Source organism: Pinus tabuliformis, chromosome 1_2 (assembly GCF_031772625.1).
Source record: "Pinus tabuliformis cultivar Carrire ecotype Pingquan chromosome 1_2, CPIR1, whole genome shotgun sequence".
Lineage (NCBI taxonomy): Eukaryota > Viridiplantae > Streptophyta > Pinopsida > Pinales > Pinaceae > Pinus > Pinus tabuliformis.
Window position 1 is genome coordinate 1,093,338,622 of NC_142298.1, and position 25,509 is coordinate 1,093,364,130.

The window sequence follows — 25,509 nt, forward strand, 5'->3', positions numbered from 1 at the left end:
CTGCCTCCTCCACCTGAGCACAATGAAAACTGTGTTTTAAATAGAAATTGGGTGACATATTTCCCAATAAAGCTATTAGCGGAGTTTGTTTGAGATCCAAATATTGGGGAGGAGTTCGGGCAGTCAAACCATGCCCCCTCCAATTTTTACATAACAAAATTTTAAAGTGGGAAGGGAGGTTGGGTTGGGCCCGCCTTGGGTGACCCGCCCACCTCACCTGTCCCCTACTCAATTTCCTTTGTGTGGGTAGTTTTATGCTAGGTCCACACCCCAATTGCCAGCCCACATTTATAGCCAACGATTGTCTCCATTTTAATGTTGGTGGTTGGGTCAGTGCCCCAAGGGCTGACCCAACACCTTAACTTTGAGCTTACGGTTATGGCTCCATGGTGTGGGCTCCATGGGAGGGGCCAACGGTCATGGCCTCCCCCTCCACCATATATACATTTTGTTATGTGAGAGTTGGGGTGGCGGGGTTGGTGGCCCGCCACCCTTTTATATATATAGATAGAGATTTTATATAGTTAGAGATTTGATATATATATATATATATATATATATATATATATATTGTTTTAATAACAACAATGGGCCATTTTTGAAATTTGATTTTTATGTCGTAGGAGTCTTTTTAACTAGGCCACAATTTCACCCAGAATCTAGCCGGAGTTGGCTGGAATCCAGAGGTCGGGTTATATCCAAATTGTGGTCTCCTTAAGCGTGCCTAGTCAGCGAAAAATCAACCCAACTTTGACTACTTCTAACTTCCTCATTCAGACTTCGATTGATGAACTGTTCACACTGCCATGATCAGGATGACGAGATCTACGCTCTAGTCCTGGTTCGAGCATAATCTAAACATTTTTATTTTTGAGCTTTCTTGATTCTTCTTTGTCCTCTGTGTGTCTCTAGAGCCACCTAGATCATGAAGAGTTGTATGAACTTCATGTCCGTTGTGATAAACTCTGGCATGATCTTCAAGACAAAGGATCATATCCCGTGAACATTTTTCTTCCCTTCTTCTCTTACATTCCAAAATATTTTAGTTATATGGCATATGATGTTGCCAAGCTAAACTTTGAAGACATTGGAATGTACCATAATAGTTGAATACGTGACATTTTTCGACTTCGAAATTGTATTTGTGGGCATGTTGTTTTTGTGAATGCATGTAGGAATGTAAAGACTAAATATGCCTATCTCATTATATTGGTTCAGAATTTCCATTAGTGCACAACCACAGTTTTGGTTGCTCCAAGGGTTATCGACATTAAAATTATAGGTATTTTTAATGATCTGATGACTTTCATCAGATACCATTGTATGACTCCACGCACAATCCATAAAACCTTTGAAATCCTGAGCATCATGTGTCTCTGGATTTCTCACATACAACACAATGATATGAATTAATGTATTGTGAAAATTGTTTAAATAGTCTTACAAAACCTAGGCAATGGGAAGGGTAATGACGATAATTACCATGAAACCTTTGAAGTTGATATGAGTGTGACTCGAGTCCTTCTTGTGATCGTATATTAGCTCAAAAAGCTCTGGGACATCTTTCTGTAGTATAAAAATTGACAATAATGAAAACCAATTTGCTACAACTGATATCATCCTAATTAGAATCTAGCTACGAAATGAAAAATTAGAATAAATATCATTGGAAAATTTAAAATTATATGACAGAACTGGCCTGCGTAGATTTCTCCCGCAATGTTAAAATCATGCATTGGATATTTGGGAAAAATGTTGAGCTAGTTCTAAATGTTGATAGATTAATTTTATTGTTTGCTAAGTGTCATCAGAAAAGTGTTATAGTTAGTTCAGAGTTATTTCAGTTTAGTCTAGTTTCACTTGTGTTAGTGTTATAGTCAATTCAAATTTACTTGAGTTTAATCTAGTTTCACTTTACTTAATTAATGTTAATATTTTCCATATAATTTATTTAACTATTTTAAAATAATGAAAAAAATCAACTCTTCTCCACTCTTTCCCTTCATCTTTTCTCACAAAAAATGTACCTATCCATAACTGAAGAAATATTTCAGAAACATATAAAATTAGTAAAATGATACATGAATTTGAAGTTTTCTTCACTACTCTCTATTATAAATGGCTCCCAAAAATTGAATTCTCACCAGTTATATTGTAGTCAGATGAAGTATTAGACTAACTAAACCGCACTCCCAGTGGAGACTCAACGAATAGTAAGTTGGCTTCTGCTAATCAAAGTAGGAGATTAATATCATGTCATGCTGAAGGTTTGTCATTGTATAAAGGTTTTTTTGGAATAATTTCATCATTTCTTGAATTCAAAAAGTGATTGAGATCATTCCTAAAATAGCTTGTAAGGATGTCTAGTGATTGAAAGATTAAAAACAGTTAGGCTAACAAAAGAAAAAGAAGTAGTTGCTTTATTTCAATTAGCATTGAGGAGTGAGAGTAAAGAATACTTTGCTTCCACGAGTAGTTTGTTGGAGAATCTAATACCAACCACCTATTAGGTTTCAAAATCGTCTTTCCAAATGTCATAGTTAAGTTTCATCCAATTTAGTGAGTTTAACTCCAGTCATTTATTACTTATGTTTCCAATGTAATTGTCATTTGTTACTGATGTTTCCAATGTAACCTTATTTAAATGATTTGTAATACTCAAAAGAACAAGTCCTCTACTCCACCTCCTTTTTCTCTCTCCAATTTTTGTCATGGTATTAGAGCTTAGACTGTGTAAAACTCTTTGAGAGCAACATAGAGATGTGGGTTGCATAAAACTCAATGAGAGAGTAGCAACATGAGAAAGTAAGAGCCACAGAAAAAGGATGGCATAGGACTCTTTGAGAGAGCATCATAAGTTTGAAGAACCTACAAAGAAACAATAAGAAAAAGAAGAATCTAGCTATGGATAGGTCAACGAAAGTGAAAGATAAACTAATTAAAAAAGTTCATTCCAAAGTCAGATTAAAACAAAAAAATTGTTTTGACAATGCTGTGCATTATTTTGATATATTGTGTTACTAAAGAAGTTGAGAAGTTTGAAGTACCGCATTAGTTTCAAAAACTCACAACGTTTTTTCTCACATGGGGCTAGAGAGCCTCCAAAAGGGCATATGGGATTTGTGAGAGTTGATAAAAAAGGCATACGTGAATTCTTAAAAAAGTTTTGAGAGCACTGTATGCTCATTATATTGTTTATGGTTCATGGTTTAGAATAGTTTTTTTTAAATAAGGAATTAAAAAAAAGTGGGGGATACATTTTTTGTGTTGCTTAAAAGAAGTTTTTTAAGATGGACTTTGAGAAAAAGCGGTGTTGCATTTTTTTTGTTGGAAAAAGAGATTTAACAAAAGGTGAATTGTTTTCGACTCTAGAATTTGTGATTTTTTTACAAGTTTTTGTGAAAGCGTCATCCTTGTGAAAATTTGTAGACTTCTTTATTTGTGGAAGACAAACACCAATGACATTTTTATTGCAATTAGATGTGACGTCTACAGTTTGTTATTTTTGTTGAGTGGTAGTGAGCCAACACTCAACAAATGGGAAAAGCTAAGAGACTTCCTTTTATTTCAGAAGCCAAGACAGCCAAGGATCCATCAGATATCCTTGAGAGGAGTTTTGGTGCAAAGTGGAGCACTGAAGTTGAAGATGAAGGTGGATGTACATCAAAAAATCTAAAACAAGATGAAAATTTTGTTCCATCCGACTGTGTCGAGCCACAAGTGGATGATGTCTGTGAAGAAGTTGCAGAAGCAAGAGAGAAGGAGTAGAAGATGCTCATGAACCCCATTGTGCACAACCACAAGTGGACAAAAATTTGGTGATTCCAGCAACAGAGCTTGCTGATAAAAATATGATAAATCTAGCAACACAGCTTGCCGATGAAAGTTTAGTGAATATAGCAACAAAGCTTGTTGAAGACAATGAAGCTTCCATTGGAGTAGTCGATACTATGGTGAATCTAGCAAAAAATAACACTGATGTAATATTTTATGAAGAATTATTGGCTAATGATGAATGGTTATAGGTGATGCAACAAAAACGTCATATAGATATGATCTTATTTGGTGAGAAAATCCCAAGTGAATCAATGAAAGACAAAGTCGAAGAAACATAGACAGAAACAGAGGAAGAGGCAAAGAAGGAAGCCCATAAAGAGAAAACAAAGACGAAGGAAGAAGCAGAGTTGGAAGTGCAACAACTAAAAGTACAACAAGAAAAATCTCTCATTTCATAGTAGAAGGAACAAAACCAATGCGGTTCTACAGATATTTTTAAACTTACTATTGATTTTCAGTGTGCAGGTACATAGAGTGATTACACAGAAGAGTTAAATTTCCTTCAAACATGGCTTCCAACACAATGCCTTGATAAGCTCTGCATATAAGTTACAGAAATGAATGTTGAAGACAACATCAATGAAGAGAAAATCAATGAAATTTTCAGGTATTGGAAACCTGAAGAAATATTATTTTATTATAATATTATGTTGCAACAAATTGATGATTGAAAGAACACTACAAAAGATAATATGTGGCACGAGCCCACATACAAATTATTTTTTGAAGAAGTCTAGGATATTCTTAGACAATGTGGAACAACGGAAGACCTACAACAACAAATGAAGAATTTTTAATTTTAAGCCTACAACAAGACAAAAAAGTTGAAACAATTTATAGGCTATAGGATCTGGAAAAAGAGAAGAAGAAAAGTTGAAATCAATTTTTAAATTGTAAACCTAGCGGAGACATAGACCAACAGGTTTCTTAATTGAATTTTTTTATGTGGTTTTAATTAACGGGGAGTGTTGGAGAATCTAATCCCATCCACCTATTACGTGTCAAAATTGTTCGTCCAAGTGTCATAGTTAATTTTCAATGAGTCCAGTTTAGTTGATTTTAACTCCAGTCATTTATTACTGATGTTTCCAATCTAATATTATTTAGGTGATTTGTAATACTTAGAAGAGCAAGTTGTCTAATCCACCTCGTTTTGTTCTCTCCAATTTTGTCATGGTTGTTAAAAAAAAGACCTGTTCCACTTGCATTGACAAGGAAAGGTCCAATCTGTTGTGTAGCTCGATATCCCATGTAGGAACATTGAGGTGCATCGATGTCTAGATCTTAATATTGAGATATCAAATTGACTATACATACATTCAACATCAGAGCATATAAATCACTGAATATACCGCCATTGAGCCATAAAACCAATTGCTTTTCCTCAACCAAAGTAGTCTAGAAGAATCAGCAAAAAAGAGTTCTCCACTCACTAAAACATAGAGGAGGTTTTAAGACAATATTTGAGACAATTTTTATGTATATCAAAAAAAGAAATTATGTATTGTCTTTAAGCCAGTGTCTCAAATTACCATCTTAAAAAATTCTCTCTAAAGGGAATATATAACAAAAGCATTGTTGTCTTTTGTTAGATAAACTTAGTTTTGTCTCTTCAGAGACAATACTTGGGATTATAGACATTGTCTTTACAGAGATATATGTTTTTAATCTTAGCTATTGTCTCTCTAGAAAAAATGAAAAAAATATTTAAATACAATACAATATTAGTTTTTTCTCTTTAGAGACAATATAAAACAATGAATCCATAAAACTATGACACCATTCAAATTATTTAATTAAGAAGACACTACAATACCATTGATTAATTCGTGTGAGGGCATGGAATTGAACCACCAACCTCCTGTTATAAGGCATGTGCTCTTCCATTGAGCTAACACCCTTTAAATAATTAGGAGTTATGGCAGTCCTTGAAATTGGATATATAAAATAATGCTCAACACATAATGACACAATATTTGTGTTATGTAAAATATATAATTAGGCAGTATTTTTAACTAATAAAAAAAAACTCAATGGAGTTAGCTTACTGTCACAACCATGTAACATGACCCTCACAAGCTAATAATACAAAATAATTTTTAAACAATGTATATCATCATACAAACCAAAGTAACTAGAATTAGCACAAATTGTTAATATCTTGTCAGAGCTATTGAATGGTTTCTGTTTATCTTGTTTTCTTTGATCAATATGAATTTGTACACAACTGACACTCAAATTTTCTATTTTATTAAATATTTCGAATCTTAAGCTACTAGATTTAGAGTTTATTTTTCTAAATGCAGAATTATATGATTTGAAATTTGACGCATTTTTCATTTATTATTATTATTATTATTATTTTACTCTTATTGTTGCATTTCTTTTCATTTCATTGCATTTTACCTTTCTCAAGTTGTGCCAAAAAAATTTTAAATGGAGGGGGATGAGTTTCCATTTCTAAAAAACTGCACCAAAACTAATTTAGATATACATGTGCACAGATCTGAATCCATTATCTTCTAATCCTATTCACTGGAACAACAACAAAGATATGATCAAATTGGCTATGGAGACAACATATCTTATCTCCATTCTCTTATAACTATATGCACTGAAACAACAACAAGATATGCTCAAACTGGTTATGGAGAGATTCCTTGCATCATTAAAAATAGACATGCTGGTACTATTTGGTTAGAGCTTTGATAGCCATAGGTTTTAATCAATGGATTTATATTACAAGTTGTCCCATCACTCTTCCAAACATGTCTATCATATACTAGAAAACAATGGCAAGGGTATCTTCTCCTGATTGTACAGATTATTGTATATTGTTTCCAATACAGATGAATAAAATGATATGCAATGAGTATGGTGGAGATGGATCCACTATTGGATGGTTTATTTTCGCCTACTAACAAATAATGCCAAGGTTATCTTCTCCTGATTATACAGATGATTGTTTATTGTTCAAATACAGATGAATAATATGATATGTAATGAGTGTGGTGGATATGGATCCGCTATTGGATAGTTTTTTCACCTAAAATCATCCATGGTGGAGAAGGATGTTAAATGAATATCCAAGAATATTTTTTATGAGTGGTCACCCAGATTGTTTAAAAGCTCGCTATTATTGGTGTAATTCCTTGATCGAATCTCTAACTAATCATTGGGACAATGGAGGGTGCCTTCCAACTGTTTAAAAAAATTTGTGAAAACGGTTTTGGTTTTGTGGATTTCATTTATTATTGGTTATGTGCAGATTGGGTATTATAGCAAGGACTTGGAGCTCTTTGAAGCAATAAAGAAATGACATGAAATCCATACTTGGTTATGGGAAGTTCCTAATTCGGGTTTCTACATTAGGACTTAATACATTACTTATTCGATGGAAAGCTATAGTGAAACATGATTTAATGGCCAATGGTGATAAAAACACGTGCTTAGAATGTGAGAAAGGCTTAGGAATGTAGCATAAAATGGTGAGTATGAATGCATTCTTTAGATCTTGATAATGTGAGGGTAGCACTGAGATTTACTGGTGAGCATAAATCATCATGAGTTACTATTTTATATATTTATTTACAAGTCCAAAGGGTTTCTTAAAATTGTTTGGTAGTGGTTAAGGATGTCATTTTTAAAGGGAAAATCCAATGTCAAGAGATGCCTATAAAATCTAGTGCACAAGAAATAAGGAAACATTCTAGAAATGACCTGTCATCTATGGCTATTGGCATGTGTTATTGTTGTTGGTCACCAATAATAAAATCCTCTTTCAAATAATATGAAAGTTCTTTGGTAAGTTCATCCAATAGTTTTTCGATATTGGCTATTGGAGAATAGTATGGTAAAGTTTCTTTATAAAGAGTCCTTGAACCACATTTGTGAAATACTGATAATTACATGCAACAACTAGAAGTGAGGTTTATTAGCTTTCTTTAGGTGCCTAAATCTTTGGTTATTGTAGTGAGTTGTGCCATCTTCACTCTAAACTATTCTCGAAAATGGATGTGGATAGTTTAAGAAAAAAACCTATTTTTTCCACTTGAAATTTTGATGCAAATGTTAAGCTATGGTATAAGGATCCTAGAAGCCTCAATATGTGCCTTCTACTGCTAACTATATTCATTTAGGTCTCTTGAAGGTAGTGATATCAACTGACTCAATACCCATCTTAGCAGTTTCCTTGGTCATAACTCCAAAATCCCTAGACAAGGCTCCTATAGTGATTGGAAAAAGGTTTTTCCTTCCATTTGTTTGGATATGTTACACCTCTAGGTGTAAATGTCACAAGTCAAGTCACTAAAATACTTATGATTAAGTGGTTACAAATATTGCATGGGAATTTCATGGAAGATTCCTATACAACCATAGAAACAAAAACTTTGTTTGGAGTTGGATCAAATATGGGAGTTCTCTTCTTCAAGTACCTTTCTCCAAACTATTTTCCTAGCCTTGCTTCAAATTTGTCTTTTGAAAAATTACATGGGTATTTCATCACATATATTTGGAAGTTGCTTTGGGTTGGCTATACCGCTAGGAAATATTTATACGAAGAATTGATATTGATTTAATAGGTTCCATCTATCAATTGAGGTCCTATAAGGAATCTACACAATCCTTCTAGATAGGGGGTCAACAATTGAAATCATCTCTGGGTATTTTTTTAGAGTGTAGGCCTGAAATTTACAGTGGTTGTTCAAAGAGGGGCATTGTTTTTTGAGAGTAAAATGTGTTATTGTCTCTCATGCATGTCCCAAGAGGTTCATTATTTTTTATCATGCTGGAAGCAGAGTTTGAATCATTACCACCCTCCCATTGTGTACAAGTTTCCAAACCTGGTACCCAACTCTTCAAAAGGCTTGGACAAAATTTATGTTTGTAATAGAATACCCAAGAGAGAAATCATTTTATCATTACCTTTGCTATTTAAGTCAACTATCCGCAATGGGTTTTTGGTATACAGGAGCATATGACTCCATTCAAAAATGTTGCAAGGAATATAAAATATTACATGCCTGAGTGTAGAGATTGATTGTTGTTGTGTGGTGTTATATTATTTCCATGACTAGCACCAGTAGCGAAGCCGGGGGGCGAAAAACCCCATTTTTTGCATCGCATGCAGCTAGGGCGAGGTAACATCCCGTGTCAGGTGTTTTGAGGAGAGCGGTGCCCTCCCACCCCTATGAGGTTCATGGCAGCGCACCCGGGAATTTTTTACCCTATATTAGGGGAACCTACCTATGGTTTTATGTAGGGTTTTTTGCACGTGGTTTTAGGCATGATGGATTTTTGCCCATGGTATTTTGTAGATTCAGTCAAGGGAGCTACGGTTATCTTCTAATATAGCGTTAATAGATTAGGGTTTATGGATGCTTCAACATGTATATATATATGTATTGTAATATTGAAAGGAATATAATGAAAAATCAATTAGGTAGTCTTGGTTTTGGGATCCAGGGGAAAGTCTCTGCGTATATTTGTTTTATGTTTTTATGCTCTCACCATTATTTATTTTCTATTTTAAGAATTTTTATGTAGGTAATTTCTGTATGGGGTTAAAACCTACATTGGTTATAGGTTGTTGCTTGCTCCAGGAAAGAAGAAAGTAGAATCCAAATGATTTCTAATGGCTCAAGCAAAGGAGGTTGTCAAAGTCAATTGCAAGAAGATATTAGAGATACTGAACCTCTATTGTATTTTGTTGAGGAAGAGAATGATAAAATTGGTCACACTCTAAATGAAGCCATAAGAAATGACCAGCTAAGTGATACAAAGGACAATGGACATACTAGCAATGATAATCCAACTATGAATAGCCAATGTGAATGTATCGAATTCAGAGAAACGGAGGTTGATTTTATTCCGCTTGCTATCCAACAGAAGGTAGTTTTGAATGTAAAAAGTAGTTTAGATGGTTTTTTCTTTCCACCTATAGCAAGCTAGGAATCAGGAAACATGAGCTCAAATAATAGTGTTGCTAAAGTGGGGCAACCAAGATCATGAAGGAAGTTCGGGAAAGAGAAAATTAAAAATGCTATAGTTCTCTTTAGGAGTATTTTCGTGAAGGAAATTCCATGGATATTGTAGTTGTTGTTCTTGATGGGGACTCCCAGTACTTGAAATTACTTCAACTCAGAGTCGAAATGCTAGAGGCCAATTATAATGATAGAGCTTCCTCGAAGCCCTCAGAGCTTTATTTGATGTGCTAAATCACATGGCATATGTGATGATAAATATAAGGAATATTTTTCATGTCCTTGTTAAAAGAGAAAATATAAGGAATATTCTTCATGTCCTCTTTCAAAAGAAAAGTTTTTATATTTGAATTTTTTCCTCCATACAAGCCCAATTGTCCCTCCTCCTAGTCAAGTCGGCCTCCAAAGGGGCACCCGTTCTGTGAGTGAGAAATGTATATGTAAGGAACTCAACCTCCTTTCCTTGGCACAATTTGGATTACATAAGAAAATATATCTTCTAAGCATCAAAATAAAAGAAGAAGGAGGCATGAAGAATGAAAAAGTATGAAGATCTCTCTCTCTCTCTCATCTGACCTCACACATGTGAATATATCTTTCTATTGTGACCTGACACATGTGATAGAAGCAACGAATTTTTCTGAGGAATACTAGGGTAACATGATTGAGATTATTGGGTGTAGAAGCAGGTTGAATTTCTTCCCTAGCAGAGAAGATTAGGAAAAATTTATTGGGAAACTATTTAATTTGACTAGGAGGTAGTTAGACCAATTTTGACCAAGTCTACTTTGCTCGTTAGTTTGACCTCGTGATTGACTAAAATATCTATATGTGTCTCTTGTTGAATTGAAGAATTTATCTAAGGTTGTTGGGGTTTCCCTAAGAAGCCGAGTTATCCCTCCTAGTCAAGTCAGTCCCAATTAAAGAGGCACCCATTTGGGCAACGAAAAGTGTATATATAAGGCACTTTATCTCCTTTCCTTGGCATATTATCAATTACAAAAGGAAATATATATTCTATGCGTAAAAAAAAGGAGGCAAGAAGGATGAAAAAGTAATAAGATCTCTCTCTCTCTCTCTCTCGCATCTGACCTCATACGTGTGGATCTATATTTTTGTTGTGACCTCACATGTGTGAAAAAACATAGTTACCTATCAAACATGAACTATTACTTTAAAATGGGTACTCCAGCCCAAAAACCCCCCAAAAAATTGAAAAAACAACTTGAAAATAAAAAGTACTGATTCTACATAAATATATTTTTTTCAGAGTAAATTTTCATTTTTTTTTTAAATAACAGTAAAAAATAATAAAGGCCATTTTTTTGGTGCAAAAAAAACCTTGAAATCGAAAAGTGTTGATGTTAGAATAACATCTTTCGTTCAGGGTACATTTTCAATATTTTTTAATAATGATGTTAAAAATACAATATCATGACTCTGAAAAACTTTAAATTTCTAACGGTCTTCAAGCATGACATTAAAGATAAAATATCACATCTTTGAAAAGCCTTAAAATTCCAACTATTTTTAAGCATGACATTAAATTTAAAATCTCATTTCTTTGAAAAACCTTAAAATTCTAACAATTTTCAAGCATGGTGCTAAGAAAAAATACTTGTAACTGTTTTCAACCATAGCATTAAAGATAAAATATCATGACTTAGAAAAACATTAAAATCTTTCCAAATTTTGAACCATGGAATTAAAACCAAAGACTGTGACTACAAAAAAATCTAAAGTTTTCAAAATATTTCAAGCATGACATTATGGAAAAATTTTGTAACTAAAAAATACTTTAAAAAAGAACACGTGAATTAAAGAGTGATTATACCAAGAGTGATTTTTTTTTTTAATTCTAAATGTATAGCGATTTTAAAATCTTAGCCTAAGTCAATTTGATACATTGCAATATTTTTTTTTTAAATCAACCATCAAATTGACACGGTGTGTAGGTGAACTCAACCCATTGTATTGAAAAATTAAAAACCAACCATAAAATTGACAGATTATGGGCGCAAACTCAATTCATTATGACAAAAAATTTAAAATTAACTATCAACTTGCACATAATGGAGTTGGATTGCTAGACAAGCATCGAAACATACCCTATATATATATATATATGAAAGATACATAATAAAACAAAAATTCAAATATTGAAAAAATGTAAAAATAATAAAAAAATAATAAGTATAAAAAAAAACATGACAAAAAGTTATATACAAAAAATATATAGCAAGGACATAAAAAATCTATAAAATATAAATACAATAGAAACTAACTTGTAAAATTTTAAAATGAAAAAAAAAAAAACAAACAAAAATAAAATAAAATATAAATAAATAAAAAAATGGAAAATATTTCAAAAATAGACATAATTTAAGAAAAAAAAGTTAAACATTAACGAAAAAATCAAAAAACAAATTTATTTTTAAATTAAAGAAATAAAATAAAATAAAAACCAATTAAAAAAATAAAATATAAAAAATAAGAAAAAAAAATAAAAGGTAAAAAAAATAAAACATTTAAAAAAACAAAAATTAAAGGATTAGAGGAACAAAGTAAGACGGAGGATCCGAGATGGCGAGTGCTAGGGTTTTCTCCCGCAAGTTTCTGTTTGCCGCTGCAGCCGTCCCTAAGCTTGTTACAGGGGTCGATGGCGATCCATGGCTTGGGGTTACGAAGAACGTTTCTCTTTATGGTGCTGAAAGGGTTTTTTTAGTAAAATCGTCTTCAGAGAAATGGCTCCTCTCTTGCAGCCAAATCCTCGAGTTCAGGGTTTTCGTTCACGGAGCTCTGTTCATAAAATCTGATTAGATCTGTGCAATTGTTTTTCTCCCTATATTCTGAACCACTTTCCAGATGAAGTTGTCGAGGTTATTGACCTATGTGACCGCGTTTTACTGCCAGGATTCCAACTAGATCACGCGGCGAGGACATCAACGGAAGACCACCACCTTGTGTGGTTATACGAAGAGGTTTTAGGGTTGCAGAGAATCGAGGCGCCCAACTGCGAATTTGAGCCATGCAGCCATCATGCCACATCGTGTATAGAGGCCAGGTCGCGCCATACCCAGAACGCACAGAGCAATGGCAGGGGGGAAGAAGAAAAGAAATCTAGGATGGATCTACAGGTTTTCACACCGGTCTGGTCGTTGCAATCAATGAAGGGGGACTGCATGGTGCAGATCCGCCTCCTCTCTCAATGCATAGGCCCAAACATTGCAGATCCGGCCTGGATCTACCTGATCTAGCCAACATTCGAGAACAACCAGATCCCAGGCAGCAGATCGGTGGCAACAAGAATAGATCGAGCAGAGTTTTTGCAGATCTAGACATGCACAAGGAAAAACGACCCAATACGAGGCCAGATCTGGAAGATTGTTTACAACCAGAGCAGGTAACAACAACTCGTTTTCAGATTTTTATTAAATCCCGTTAGGGGAAAACACGTTTAGTGTGGGTTCATGTAGGAAGCACCATATTGGAGCTGAAACAACAAATATGGGCAATGACGGGATACCCAGTTCAAATCCAACATTTGGTTAGTTGTAGGTGGTCCCTCCAGGATAGTAGAACGCTGGAAAGCTATGAGATTAGTTCAGGAACAATCATTGCTTTAAACCTAAGGCTGAGAGTAGGGGCTCTGCCTCAGGGACAACCAAGCTCCTCAGGTGGAGACAAGGGGAAAAAGACAGCGCCTCAGCATAAAATCAAGGCAGGTTCCTCCTACAAAAACATTTTATAGGGCAACAGAGACTCAGGGTCCTCTCCAGATCAAGGCGGAAATACACCTAGGCCATAGATAGTAGACCAGCTAGGGCAAACCCTAGCCCTTAACGTTGATTCTACAGGGCTGGATGATTTTGTTAAGTCCTATGAAACACAGGCCCTAATCTGTCGTTTTAACAGTTTTTGGCCAAAACCAATGGATCTATTCCACTAGATATTCACCAGTTGGACCATGGAATGTGCCTTCCTCTTTGCTCCAAGGGGTTTTTTATAGTAAGATTTGCATCAAAGGAAGTCAGAGATATAATCATCGGTGCTGGGCCTTGGTTTTGGGGAACATCGGGGCTGTTTTTGACCCCTTGGTTTCCAGATTTCGATCCAAACAAAATGACTGTATCTAAAGTGCCAGTCTGGGTCCGCCTGTACAACCTTCCCCTTCACTTGTAGAGTGAACGTGTACTGGAAGGCATTGGGAACAGCATAGGGAAATATCTCAAAACAGATCTGGAAAGGATTGATGAAAGGGTCTACACTTTCGCATGCATTTGTGTGGAAGCATATCTAAGTAAAGGGCTGCAGGACAACAAAAGGCTTATCTACAAACAATAAAATTGGCTGCAAGCACTAGAATATGAAAACACAGCTTTCAGATGTAGGCTCTGTAGGCAGACATGACACTTGCAAAGCACATGTCCAGAAGCCAAGAAAGTAAACAGGAAAAAGAAGCAGAAAGGGAAACAGAGGAAACGATGGCAATTTCCCCCCCCCAGACTCAGAGGACGAAGAATCAGAAGCAGAGGAGAAAGAGACCCCCACAGAGAATGCCGAGGTTTCTCAAGAAATGGAGACTCAAAAGGGAACCACATCAGACAACAAGGCTGCACAGTTGCACTCAAATCAGGCAGAGAAGGCAAGCGAGGATCTGAATATGGGAGGGATCAAAAGACATGACCACTCAGACACTTCAGACTTAGACAAGGAAACATCATCACAGAAAGCAGAAACACAGTTAGTCTTAGCTTCGATTGAGCCCACTCAAGGAGAGTGTCGCAAGGTCGAAAAGAAAAAGGGGAGAAAAACTTGAAGGGTGAGTCTTTTACTCACTACCGGATTTCCAGTTTTTGTGCCCTTTCTCCCTTCTTCTCTCTTCTATTTTTCTTCTTCAAATGCAAGTTAGTTTTGTAACGTTGCATGGGGTGCGAAAGCACTTGACCCTAATGGGCATCTTATGGAAATGCTTCAATGCATCTGCTACTGTAACTTTCATTTTTTAAATAAAAAGTTACCAATTTTTTCCTTGGAAAAAAAAAAACAAAAATTAAAGGATTAAAAATCTAAAGTAAAAAAACCAAAATTTCTCAGCCATCGGAGGCCCAATCGACCAGCGATGGGAAGGGGATGCTTCATGACAAAAAAAAAAATGAAAAAACAAATTAACTTGTAAAAATTAAAAATTGAAAAAAAAAAATAAGATACTATTTTTATAATGTTAATTTAAAAAAGAAAAATCATAAATTTTCATTTTATTTTATGTTTAATTTTTTTTTTTAATTATTTAATTTAAATATTTATTAATTTTAATTGATTTTAATTTAAATTTATTTTTTTCTTACTTCTTTTTATTTTAATTTTTTTTTAGTAATTATCTTTTTTTTTAAATGAGGTTTTTATTTTTTATTTTTATTTTTATTTTTAACTTTAAAAAAATGGTGTTAGATTAAATTTTTGGGTTTAATTTCTTTTTCCTTCAATTATATTTTCTTTTGAAAAAATTTAATTTTTTTATTTATTTTCTGAAATTTATTTTTTTATTTTCTAATTTTTTTTATTTTTTTTTACATTTTTCTGGGTTTTTTGTTTTTTTTTTTATATATTTGTTTATATTCTCTGAAAGAAATGTTTGATGCTCATTAGAAATTTTCAAAATCAAGATGAACATCACTAACAAAAAAAAATGTTCACACTTTATACATAAAAAATTTAAAGTGTCAAAAATAAGTCTAAAAGAATGTGTTGATGTTGAATCAATACTTTTCAAAATTAGCTTGAAAATCACTAATATTTAAAAAAAATGTTCACTTGATACATAAAAAAATTTAAAGTGTCAAAAATATGCTCCAAAAAAAGGGGTGTATTCTCAATAACCATTTTTCAAAATCGAGTGAGTCTTTGCCACCTCAAAAAAATGGGTACTAGGTAATTTTCTCATGTGATTGGTATCTATGTTAAAAAAGGGCCAAATCTTTTTGAGGCATACTAGGGAAACATGACTGAGATTCTTAGGTGAAGAAGCAAGCCAAATTTCCTCCCTCGCAGATTAAGGAGACATTCTTTGGGAGTTGTTTAATTTGACTAGGACGTGATTGTACTAGCTTTGACCAAGTCTACTTTGTTGGTTAATTTTACCTTGTTATTGACTAAAATATCTAGGCATTTCTCTTGTTGAATTGAAGAATTTATCTAAGGTTGTAGGTTATTTCCCCATGTGGGTTTTCCCAAGGGAAATGTTTGTGTTCTTATTTAGTTGTCTCTTTGTGATCTTATTAGCATTTAGTTTCTACTGTTGAGATCTTCTATGTAATTGGTTTACCATGAGTATGAATGCAATAAAAGATTAACTAAAGAAATCATAAGAAGTAGTTATCATTTTTAAAAGATCCTATGAAACATCAATAATCTATTGGGAAAATGTCTTTACTTTGAAAACCTGGTGAAACCATAAGAATCCATATAGGGATAATAGTATCTAGTTGTGTTTACAAGATATTTTTATAGGGAGGCATTTTTCGAAAAAATCCTATTTAATGGGATGAGATCTATTTTTAATTGTGTATATGAATTTACTAAAGGAGAGATTATGCAAGAAATTTGTCTCGAATTTTGAGTGAATTTAGCTCTATGTTTATCAATATTGTGAGTATGGTTTAATTCATGGTTTTGTATTTAGTTTATTGGATTTTTTTTCATTTGTTGAATTATCCACTCAAAATACATGTTGAGGTTGTTAAAACATGGATTTATACTCCCATACAAAGATTACAGAAATCAGCAATTAAGACATACATGGGATGGCCTTGCAGAAATTCCTTTTAAAGTCCCACATGTTTGGCGAGAAAAGGAACCTTGCCTATAAATGAAAGAAGAAATTAGGATATACCTGCCCTATGAAAGATATATGTGGCACCACACTAAAAAATCAATATATTAGAACATTAAATGTCGATATATGAAATTATTAAGACAATAATATTTACTTGCCTTAATTGATAATCAGAAGAAATGTATGAAATTAACAAACATAGCATTAGAAGTTAGAACCTACAAAAAAACACATTGGAAAACAAATATAAATGAAATAAATTTCGAGGTATTTTCATCCTGCTTGACCTCAACATTCAAAATCACATAAGAGTCAAAAGACCACAAGCACACTTTTGAATCTCAGGTGAAATATGGGTACGCACATGTAATGCAGAGGAATATGCCTCCAAGGGACACCCAACATTATGCATGATGCATTCGTGAGGAAATTATATATATAGTAAGAGAAAGTGCTTTGAACACTTTTGGATTCCAATGTATAATATTGTAAATTCCAATGTCACTAATACAGATGAGCCAAGCTATTACAAAAAATGCAAACAGAAATGAAACCTTGTGTGTGCCATAATGGAGTAGAACAAAAACCCCACTAAGATGGTTGAGGAAATGGAAAAAAAATATTCCTATAAAAAAAAATGAGTAGAATGTCAAATATGGAAATCAAAATTCACATCTAAAGGGAAGAGTAGAAAATATTAATTAATTTGATGGAGAGGTTTCTTTAAGCATAATTTTTAGCATACATAATTTTCTAGTTTAGAAGCAATATTTGAATAGTGCAAAGAACAACGAGTACACATAAAAGCACTTAGAATTTAGTAAGAAATAATAAAATGCTATTTCTAAGGTTATGGGATAAAGAGTTAGAAAAAATACGAAACAATAAGGAATCACTTGAAAATATAATGGAAATGAAATATTGGAAAAAATGGCAAATCAACACAAGAAGTGCATATATAAAGCTAATGCCCAATACATAATCGGAAAAATTCTAACGATGCTTGATGTAATATTGGATGAAAGAAATGTTTTACTTACTCTCATTTAGATTATGAATTTTAACTTTAAGCCTTGATACCACAGAAAGAACTGGAAAATTCACAAAACCATTTGTGAAACTAATTAGAAACTATGGTTCCACTGCTGATGCCAACCTTGAAACAACTAGTTTTATAGCACTGGAATTGTTATAGGCCAAGATAGGCTCATAAGGAAAAAAAATGCAGTTCCACTTTTCAAAAATAAACTATCCTCAAACCATCATGCCAATTTATGGAGTGTAACCCTATGCGCTGAAATTCTATGCAGCTCTATGATGGAGGATGTCCATTTTTATCATCCTTTCAGTACGAACAAAACTCCATTGATGCATATCAATAGAACTCATCTACAATAGTGGTGTCACGGTGTGTAATGTCCTAGGGTAATTTTTCCCTTAGGGGTTTTCCTTTGCCTAGGTTTTTTTCAAACAATCATTAAGAAAAAAATAAGTTTATAATAATGCCCATTTATAGAATAGTAGGTAACCCTTTAGAATTATGTATGCATGAGTATAGAAATTCTCATAGAAATATGAATTTTTCAGCCAATACCAAATATATTAGGTCTCACTACCCAAAAAACAGAAAATGTGTCCAAACCAAAAATCTAACAATATAGAATTCCTTCGCAATTTCACAGTAATTGTAACTATGCTATAATATTCAACCCAATTTCCCTCAACCTCCATGAAACCAAAAAAAAGCCTCCAAAATTTGTTATTCACCCTAGAAGAGACCCTCCATGCATACGCTACCTTAGAGGGCTACCATCCACCCTGAATGCAGCTCCTAAAGGCCTCCAACTGCTAGTTATGGCCTGTGGCCTAGCCCATCAGTGGAATGGAACCTCATCCCCTAAAATAGTGCCCCAATATCCCCTTTAAATAATAGTCATACACTCCTATCCTCCTTGGCCTGGCTTCCCACTTTTCTAGTACCAATCTGCACTCAAGATCAGCCCAGACAGACTTTTCAAGCCCACAAACAATCTGATGTCACCTACAACAACTCCCACATTGTCCAAGGCAGACTTTCCCACGTTGAGACTTATCCATTTTTTAAACAACTTAGCTCCTCTTCTGCCCTGCAATCCAAGCCTAAGAAGATCCCTTAACTCACTCTTGGAACAACCCTTAATCTCCACGCTGTCACCTATAACAAACATAAAATCCCACATTGTTCCGAGGGCTCCTCTATGGTGTCCCTGTTTTTATGCCTCATGAAAGTTTATAGCTCCTTTGGAGATGTATTTCTACAAAATGGATGCCTCAAATAGCCTCAAATAATCCTTAATTTATAGGCTTTAAGGCCCAACGAATTTTCTTGAAGTGACACATCTATTGGCTCTCTTCTGCACCAAGCCTACATGACTTGGTAACCAATAATTACCTTGTCAAATTAGAAAATTCGTTTCTCTCTAACGACAACTCGGATTCAAACAATTCTCAATGTGTTGGAATCATGTAATCAAGAACTATGATCATCTTCCATCACATGTCATACTTCCATCATAATTTTAGCCCCAATCATGATGCCTGCAAAACCCCACACTTGGGTTCCAAGCCCACAAACTACCCTTGTGGTGCTCTCCTCTCCAAACCCTGAACCCTAGGGTTTGGAGTACTTACCAAGCTACACAAATCAATAATTGTGTCGTGAGAGAGAAGGAAATAGTGACAGGGCTATTTTTTCACTAGAGAGACAGAAAACGTGACGGGTGATGACACCATCATTTTGAACATTATTTAAAAAAACTATTATGTCGCTAGAGAGACATAAAAAGAAATAAAAATAAATAGAAAGTTGAAATTATTAGCTACCCAAAGCTCTTTATTTTTTCTATCATATATTTTCCATCAAATATCGTATCATCATATGATTTTATACTTATAATCTTACCAATATTCATTATGTAACTTACCAATATTCATCACATAACTTTTTAAGTTATCAATATAAAATCCCTTCAGCCCATTCCAAAAACATATGCAACATTGAACAAACTTAAAATATGAAACCTTAATAGTCAAGATAGTGCAAATTTAGAAAGGAATAGTTATGCATGACTAATTTAGTTGGAATAGAAGTTTTAATCTCATTATACCAAAGAGGAAGGCTCTCCCAAGGGAGTTGTGTATTGAATGAGATATCCCTTTCCAATTTCTTCAGAAACAATCTTCGACACTTTTATAAGAACTTCCAAAATATGTCACTTGACCAGGTACCAATCTCTTAAGACAGGACTCTCCTTTCCAATAGCCAGTCCTCCACTCCCATATGGTAGCAGTAGGGCACTCCCTTAAGATAGAGAAATGCTCCACAGACCAATTCTTCATCTAACAATTCAAGATAGTATTGTATTACAAGTTTTTGTTTTCATCCTCTGATGGTAGAAATAAACCACATGAGAGAAATGTTTTCTCCTATTCAGATGACATGCCTAGGGGGAAATGAGTCATCTTCCCTCCGAGCTTACTTAGGTTAAATTTGTTTTTTGTGTTTTTATATAGGAGTGGCCCTTGAAGTCCCATAATTTATTGAGGTTAATGCACTTAGCATTCCCATTGACATAAGGGTAACATAAATCTTGACCTTCATACGCAGAGCTTTGCCCAATCAATGATATCCACACAATTACACAATTAAAGTTGCTTCACATTCCTACATTTAGAATTTCCTTCATGTTAGTGAATTGTGGGTAAAAAAACCCCGTCTCCCCACTCACATACCTATGCACCTTTAGGGAACACTAATATCCTTTCTATGTAACATAATTTTCCACACGAGGTTCTAATTTACAAACCTGCACAACATTAAATTTCTACTTTCTCTAATTGTTCAATTCCATCTTGTTAGCACCATTGCCATAGTATGTGTTTCTGACCTAGATCATATCATTGTTACGAATGTACAACCAAGCCATCATCGTAGCTAATTCATTTTCCTTTGTACCTGAATTTACAAATAAAACAACCTCCAAGTTGCAACGAATGAAAAGTTAAAACTTGAGCTTCTCTTATATAGAAAATAGTTCACCAAATGAAATTAAATCTTGAGTTTTATGGTATTGAAAATGCCTAAAATCAACCCTCTTCCTCTTGCAGAAGTAAAAGACGATAGCTAAAACAAAGAAGCTATAGAATATGAACATAAAGGAATTTATCTAACAATATCATTAAAGTAAGAAAACTTATCATCAAAAAAATATGTTTAGGAATGCTTTCTTTGGATAATTTTAAATTTCCTACCACTAAAAGGAAATAACATAAGTCTACATGTTCTAACCTTAAGCTAAAGAGGACAAATTTAACAAAACAACAAATAACATCTTAAGATTTCCAAGAATCTTTGCAGCTAATGCCTCTACAAGCTCCGTGACTGCATGATGAAGATATATTGTGGTAGTATGTTGTAGGAGACTTTTCCACTTTACAATAGCATCAACAACTCCAAGGTGATAGTTCCAACAAGCAATAGAAATGATACTGGCATAAGAATCTAGGTATCGACACCATGTTTGTCAAATAAGTATTGAACCTTTCCTTCAACAATATTTGATTGCAGAAAGATCAAGGTATGCAAGACCATTGTTATAATCCATTACACACGAAATGTTAAGGATGCAAAAAATATTACTACAAGCAAAATTAAAGATACTCCAACACTTAGTGAGCTACATCCTTCGCTATCTTATCCTAAACAAATGACCCATGACATATTCTTAAAATTTTTAATCCGTTGCAACCGTAAGATTATTATCTTGCACAATAAATGTCAACTGCAATATTGTGGAATCTATTCGATCAAAATCACTCAGTGATAACACCCAAATTTACATAGTCACATGAACCTCTTTCATGTTCTTCTTTTCCTTATAATTTTTGTCTGAAAAAGTCTCAAGTTTTTCTCCAAACCTCTCAAACTATAGTGTCATTATAATAGAAATTTATACTTTCCATAATTATATTTTTTTGTATATAATAATAGGTGTGAAGTATAGTTTATTTATTTATTTATTAGAAAATCAAGTAGTTGGGACCCTCTTTAAGTTCATTGAAGCAACACCCCATGATTTTTTCTTTTTAATTCTAAACTCTTCTACAACACAATCGTCTTGTCTATTGTTGGTTGGGATTCATATGTAGTCTAGGTTAATTGAAGTTACTCAAACAATAGGAATTATATCATATAACCAATGCATCCAAACATCTATGGGAACTATGTATTTGAATATTTCATTTGGAGACCTATTCAAAATCTCAACTATTCATACTATTCTTACTACCTAATACTCATTTTGAAAATTATTTTATTTTAACATGGTCCTTGCCATATTCATGATGGTTTAATTTTTCCAATCTGCTATTCCATTTTTTCATGGATTCTACCTCGCTGTGAATTTCCTTTTGATACCTTGATTCCTGAAATATGCTACAAATTCTTGGATTCATATTCATATCCTCCATTTGGTATTAATACTTATTATTTGATTGACACTTTGTTTCTCTAAAATGGCTTTGAATTGTTTGAAATTTTGAAATGTATCATATTGTATTTTTATGAGGAAGATCCATGTCATTCTTTAAAAATCATCAACAATGGCTCGAATGTAAAAAGATTGCTCCTATTGAATGGGTCTACAGTGGACCACACATGGCTGTGCTTACTAGCCCAAGTGCAGTTCAGGTTATATAGATGGTAGCATTTAGAAAATTGTTTCTTTAGTGTTTGCAAGGATACAACTTTCACGTGGATTATGATGGATATATATCATAGCTATACATTGTTCCATAGATCTTTTTTCTTAAATATATAGACTATTAAAAGCTAAATGGTGTTATCTAAGTTGTTCTAGCAAAGTTTCAATGGGAATTTCTTTGGGAAATTTTCTTTGTTGTTAAGTATGCAACTTGAAGTTCTTCCTATTTTGTGACTAGTACTTCCCAATAGTCAAAATTATTTAAAATATCTTCTCTTAACTTCCCACCCTGCATAATTTGTGTTATTTAGTATGGGATATTATTTGTTCGGATTGCTTGTGGAAGCCATTACTCACTTCTATAACAACTCCCCCTTACTATGGATTATGGGGCTTCAAATTAATTTTTAACTCATTGAAACCCTAATTGAGTTCATAAAGCCTCAGTGCTAGATACTCCAGATTAAAACAGTGGCTCTAAGAACTACAAAGAAATATTGGGACAATTATGGTTTCTCCCTTTAAGACTATTTATGGGATTTTCAATGGCGACTATAGAAAAAAAATATCAGTAAATAGATTTAGTGGCAATATCAACCAATAATTCTCTCTTGGGTTTCTTAATGCAAGGCGGGTTAGAGAAATTCGAGTGCATGGGTTCTTCCTTATGAAACTTAATGGGTGTGGCTTACTAATTTGAAAGCCCCTCTCAGGCTTCTCCTTTGCAAAACTTCGTGATTATGACTATTTGAACACACTTTTTCAATGATTACAACAAAAATGGAGACCCCTTCAAAATGAATCAATGGTAGCTACTATGCCTGCACCACGGGTTAATAATACCTACCGATTAACTCTAGAAAAAACATAAAAACATGAAATCTTCTTTGAGAGGTTCTCTTCAACTTTATGGCTCGAGCTACAATGTCAAAATTCAAGAGGAAGAGTGAAAAACCACATTAAATCATAGAGTTGCCAAGATTTAAAAAGCAATGGAGCTTGAGAGATCTTCTCAATAATAAAAATGTACTTGTTTGATTCAATCTAACACTTTGTTTGATATGATCTAAATCATTATTGCAAACTTGTACTTCTACATTGAATGCACTACACTACCACAACTATTGACTGTCTAAACTAGCTAACTAGTCAACAATTGCATTCAATAATTGTAGCAATAAGATATTTTTGTTAAAATTCACTAAAAATGAGTTTAAGGAGAAATAAATATTATAATATGACGATTTAATATCTGCAAAGGAAATGAGCTCTCTCATATTGCTATATTATAAAAATTTAGAGTTCTAGTTGTTTAACCATTGATGTCCTAATAATTTGCATCCATTTCTTAGAATTAGGAAGTATAATCTAAATGATGTTAGAACCATGAAGTTTATCTATATCTCGGAATACAAAGATTGTTTAGCAAATAATGTGGACTAATTGTCAATAAACATGAAATCGCAAAATTAATATGTCCTCAACGACCCCATAATGACAATGTAGATAATGGAACGAACATCCAACGGAAACATATTGAAATCTCCCCTACAGAAGTATTTATGATTTATAACATAAGTGTATATGGCATATATTGCAAAGATACAACATTATATTTAGTTTGATAAGCTATGTTTCACTTAAATGTAAGGCATAGTTCCTTTCACTCATGAATACACCAAATGTACTGTGAAATGTTATGAATATTTTCTTGGAATACAAGGTGAATGATCATATGCATCTCTTCAAATTGTTGATTTAACCATTGTACATTTGGGAATCAATCATGTAGATTAGCTGCCACATTGGGAACATGTGACTAACCACCAACTCACAGTAATGGTGAGGGTTTGGAAATTTATTAATGCACGTCGGTTTCAATGTAATGGAAAACATGAACATGGTATTAGAGCCTTTGCCCACGTTGAATTCCTTTGAGTAATGTGAGAGGGTGGGTGTTGAAGTAACTTTGACACCCCTAAGAATCAATCATGTTGCCTAAATTCCATGTTGGGAACCTAGGACTAACTGTCCACGCAAACTATGATAAATAAGTTAGTACATAAAATGGAAAAAGGTGTTAGCGTAATGACTTTTTGGCTTGTTATTGTTTTATTGACTTGGGCCATTAGCATTCAAGTCGTTAAAATAACTCACCTGTGATAGGACATACCAACTTTTAATATAGTCGGATTTCTTTTTAACAAAGATGTTTAGAACATTTTATTTTTTATTGTCGGTTTGACCCACAAGATTCAATCTCATAGTTTACATAATACTTCATAACATGACTATCGTTAAGGCAAAAATGTTAAAAATATCTTTATAAAAAAGTTCCTTATAAAAATTAAAATTAAATATTATCTTACTCTACTCTACGTGAATCACACCAATTCCTAACACATCTCAATATTTTGTGCTTAACATCTTACTTGCACATAAGGATTTCCTTAAGAATAAACTTATCATTAACTCTGGAAGAAAGGATTTCCTCTTATCATTAACTCTTCAACAGTTTGTTTGTGGGATGTGCTTTTATACACTTATAATTATGTAAGTCACATATCTGCCATATTGGAAAGGATCTGCCATATTTGTGAGAATAGGAGCATCGAGGATGAAAGCCACTTCCTCTTAGAGTGCCCTGCTTACAACCACATTAGATCTCAATTTCACAACCTCTGTTACAATACTGACCTTCCTAGCCTTTTACAATGCCAAAATTATAGTGAACTCGGGAGGCTTCTCTCCAAGCTTTTTGAGCATAGGAATAAAATCTTAAATCAAAATAAATAATTTCTCTTTTTAGGTCGGATAGATCATTATTTGGTCTAAGTAGACGTTAACCATCATGATCATCATCATCATCATCATCATCATCATTTGGTATGATGCAACTATACATTTAATCACTACCGTTCCATTAATAATTTTAATTTAAAAATATAACTATTAAATTTATATATAATATGATTAAATTTATATTAGAAAAAGAAGAATTAGAAGTTTAGTTTTATAAATGTTCGGCTAATCGTTATTTTAAGTGAGCACGTTCACGTTTATCGAGATATCTCTTTCCTAAAAGACTGGTATTAGAGTGATACCCTCGTTA

At 33.5% G+C, this 25,509-nt stretch overlaps 1 pseudogene; it reads left to right on the forward strand.

Moving 5' to 3' along the window:
- Positions 1 to 3,537: 3,537 nt before the first annotated feature.
- On the forward strand, positions 3,538 to 10,055 carry LOC149209988 (uncharacterized; annotated as a pseudogene).
- The last annotated feature ends 15,454 nt before the right edge of the window (positions 10,056 to 25,509 follow it).